The sequence below is a fragment of the Pinus tabuliformis genome, chromosome 6 (genome assembly GCF_031772625.1).
Source record: "Pinus tabuliformis cultivar Carrire ecotype Pingquan chromosome 6, CPIR1, whole genome shotgun sequence".
NCBI classification, from domain to species: Eukaryota; Viridiplantae; Streptophyta; class Pinopsida; order Pinales; family Pinaceae; genus Pinus; species Pinus tabuliformis.
In genome coordinates this window covers 1,472,497,234-1,472,502,042 of record NC_142292.1, presented here as the reverse complement: position 1 = coordinate 1,472,502,042, position 4,809 = coordinate 1,472,497,234, and positions in this window count along the sequence as shown.

Here is a 4,809-nt window from a genome sequence, read left to right as displayed (position 1 = left end):
AGAAACCTTGGAGTAGTGATACTATTGGAGTGATCTTGTTGGTTTAGATTCGGAGGCAGCTCCCTTCTTGGTGCTAGACTGTGCGTTCTTGCTTTACAATGCAAAAGGACTGAATATTTACTTTAATACAAGGATTTTGTTAGGTTTATGCTCCAGTATGTACATGTTTAACTGCTCTAAGATTTAAATTTTTAAGAGGAGGCATGGGCTGGTTGGTAGGGCCCTCATCCCATCTCATTGCGCTCAATTGAGTTCATTTCACAACATAGACTTTAGATCTGCTAGCATCCTTTGATATTTTGAAAATTTGATGTGCTAACTTGTGATTTTACTTACCTATCTAGAAAAATCACGAGGTGTCTGCAAAAATAGAGGTTGCCCATTTCATTGCTCTTTGATGGCCCTTATATTTTATGCTTGTCATGTAAAAATTCCAATTAACAGCCCAAGATTATCAATACCAAATATTTCACATTCAGAACTTAATATGTTGTTTAAGATGACATACCTTGACTAACAGCGGAAGATGTAATGGCTGCCATCTTCTGTCTTCTGTCTTCTGTCTTCTTCTCAGAATTCGGTTTCTCTCCTCTTGCCCTCACTTCCTTTATGTGCTTCTTGATGGAGAAGAATGCAACTCTTGTGTGGGAGAGAGAGGACCCAATCCTTTATATATTTAACTTTAAGTCTGGTACGTCCATCATATACCAATTCAACGCTTTAATGCTTTAATGCTTTTAATTATAGAATGACTTAATTAGTTGGGTCACATTAAGATTTAGAAACTTCCATTTAATTTCTAACATTCTCCCACTTGACCCGACTATTCATAATATTAAGTGTTGAACATCATACCATGATAAATTGCTGAGAGTTATGGCGGTTGTGCACTATTAATTCAATGCATTCCCTTCCATATACTACAATACCAACAATCCATCAATTCATACTCATAATTTATATAAAACAGCATAATGGTCCACATAATGTCTTATATCATAATGATTAAACATAATATCTTTATAAGACTCTTTCTTGTTTAAAATTACATAAAATACGTACTACTTCATTAAAACAAGAGACACATAATTGTATATCAGAAACACATAAAAGAGCTCAGAATGTCACACATCAATTATTATTAATACAACCAAGACCCATTCTTTGAACATGTTCCTTAAATTGTCTTGGTTGTAACCCTTTCGTCAAAGGGTCTGCAATCATAAGTTCTGTCCTAATGTGCATGATTGACACTCTTTGTTTCTGAACCTCATCTTTCACAACAAGATACTTCAGATCTATGTGTTTGGCACCTTTAGAGTACTTGTCGTTCTTTGAGAAAAATACTGCTGCAGAGTTATCACAATAAATTTTCAGCGGCTTGCTAATGGTGTCGACAACCGCAAGTCCTGAAATAAAGTTCCGAAACCATAACGCATGAATTGTGGCTTCAAAACATGCCACAAATTCTTCCTCCATAGTGGATGAAGCAACGATAGTCTGTTTCACACTTTTCCATGATATGGCCCCTTCAGCAAACATAAACAGGTAACCAAAAGTCGATTTCCTAGTATCGATGCATCCAGCAAAATCTGAATCGCTATATCCAATCACCTCTGATTCATTGGATCTTCTATACATGAGCATGTAATCTTTCGTGCCTTGTAAGTACCTCAAAACTTTCTTTGCAGCTTGCCAATGTTCCCTTCCTGGATTACTTTGATACCTCCCTAACATACCGACCGCAAAGCTGATATCCGGTCTAGTACAGGTTTGAGCATACATCAGGCTACCAACAACAGATGCATATGGAATTGATTCCATTTCCTTTCGTTCAACATCATTCTTAGGACATTGCATGAGACTGAATTTATCACCTTTCTGTACAGGAACTATCCCAGGTGAACACTTACTCATTCCAAATCTCTCTAGAATCCTTTCGACATATCCTTTCTGAGACAATCCCAATATTCCTTGTGATCGATCACGGAATATTTCTATTCCAATCACATAGGATGCCTCTCCCATGTCTTTCATTTCAAAGTTCGTTGAGAGAAATTCCTTAGTCTCACGCAATATACTTAAATTATTTGCAGCAAGCAAGATGTCATCAACATAAAGGACCAGAAAAATAAACTTGCTCCCACTGATCTTTAGGTATATACAGTGATCAACCGTATTTTCCTTAAAACCAAAAGATGTAATAATGGTATTGAACTTAATATACCATTGCCGGGATGCTTGTTTAAGCCCATATATTGACTTCTTAAGTTTACACACCAATTGTTCTTTACCTTCTACAGAAAAACCCTCAGGTTGATCCATATAAACATCCTCATCAAGATCTCCATTCAGAAAGGCTGTTTTCACATCCATTTGATGCAACTCCAAATCATAATGAGCTACTAATGCCATTATTATTCTTAGTGAGTCCTTTTTCGAAACAGGAGAAAATGTCTCCTTGTAATCAACACCATCTTTCTGAGTGTAACCCTTAGCAACAAGTCTAGCTTTATACCGTTCGATATTACCACTAGAGTCGTGTTTGGTTTTAAAAACCCATTTGCATCCGACTCTTTTACAGCCATGTGGTAACTCAACGAGATCCCAAACTTCATTCTGTTGCATGGATTTCATTTCTTCTTTCATGGCATTAATCCATTCCTTTGACTATTTACTTTCTACAGCATGTGAAAACGAAACTGGATCCTTATTGATTCCAATATCATAATCTGATTCTTGCATATAAACCACATAATCATCAGAAATAGCTGACCTACGATTTCTTTGAGGTCTTCTTAATGCTACTTGTTGTGGTTCATGCATATCAGTATTATGTAAGTCATTTCCTTCAGGAAGTACTTCTTCATTTATATGTTGTTCATTATCATCATGCTGTTCTACAACAGCTGGAACAACATTTGGAGTAATAGTAGATGGAGGAACTATTCTAGGCAATGTAACATTTACCCTTGTTTCCTTTATTTCTACTATTTCTCTTCTAGTACTCCCACTGACTTCACCATTCTCAATGAATCTTGCATTACCAGTTTCTACAATTCTTGGACTATGATTAGGACAGTAAAACACATACCCTTTAGATTTCTCAGGGTAACCTAAAAAATACCCACTGATCGTTCGAGAATCTAATTTTTTTTCATGTGGATTATAAATTCTCGCTTCCGCTGGGCAACCCCAAACATGCAGGTGTCTTAAGCTAGGTTTCCTGTTAGTCCATAACTCAAAAGGAGTCTTTTGAACAGCTTTACTAGGAACCCTATTCAACAAATAATTAGCGGTTTTGAGAGCATACGACCACAAATTCTTAGGTAGTGTAGAATCTGACATCATACTCCTAATCATATCTATTAACGTCCTATTGCGCCTTTCTGCTACACCATTTTGCTGAGGTGTACCTGGCATTGTGTATTGCGCACATATGCCATGACTTTCGAGGAATTTTGCAAATGGACCTAGACACTGGCCTGACTCATAATATTTACCATAATATTCACCACCTCTATCAGACCTTATGATTTTCACCTTTTTATCTAATTGCCTCTCAACTTCCTTTACAAATGTCTCAAGGACATTCACAGATTGAGATTTTTCATGAAGCAAATAGACATAACCATAACGGGAAAAATCGTCAATGAAAGTGATGAAATACTTTTCTCCATTAAAGGCTGGAGTGTCCATAGGTCCGCAAATATCAGTGTGTATTATTTCAAGAAGTTGGCTGCTTCTAGTGGCTCCTTTCTTATTATGTTTGGTTTGTTTACCTTTAATACAATCCACACATAATTCTAGATCACTAAAGTCCAAATTTGACAAAATTTCATTACTTACTAATCTCATCATTCTTTCTTTGGATATATGACCTAGTCGTTTATGCCACAAGAAAGCAGAATTTTCATTCAACCTGCTACATTTACATCCAACATTATTTACTACATTCAACAAGGAATTCGCATAAGTGTCATTCAGTTTCAATTTATATAAACCATCAATTAGAATACCAGAACCAACATTATCAGTATTCTTATATAAATCAAAACAACCAGATCCAATCATACATCTAAAACCAGAAATATCCAATTTACTTGCGGAAATAAGGTTTCTAGATAATGAAGGTACATAAAGGGTACTGTATAAGTCTAATACATATCCACTTTCTAGAATTAGACGATAAGTCCCAATGCCTTCAATTGAAGATTTCATTCCGTTTCCCATAAAAAGAAAACGATCTTCATTTGGATTTATGGTTCGGATCGTAAGAAATCCCTGCATATTGTTGGAAACATGAGTTGTAGCACCAGTATCAAGCCACCATGTATTAATAGGAACTTCAACTAAATTTGATTCAAAACATACGAAAGATAAATCACCTGCAAATCAAAAATGAAATAACTATAAGCTCATAACTAACGCGATTCAGATATAGACATAATAGTATAATATAGCACTCCTTTGGGTAGATACTATCTTATACTTAACATAATTAAATACCAAAACATAAGTAGGTAATAAATATATTCAATTAAATAGAACTGACATCTTTGGATGATCAATATTTATTTAATCAAAATATCTATCAAACCTCATCATGTCAACTAGTTGTAGAACAAGACTTTCCTTTGGGTAAGTTCTCAGGTTCTATCATTAGTGACGCCAGTTCTTAATTGGTATTATGATAACTTGCAATTTCTATCAATAATCATTATGTCACTTATGCACTAAATGATTATTCTGATTTTGACCACTTTGGTGATTAACAAAATCATAAATCTCATGTGCATAAATAATTTA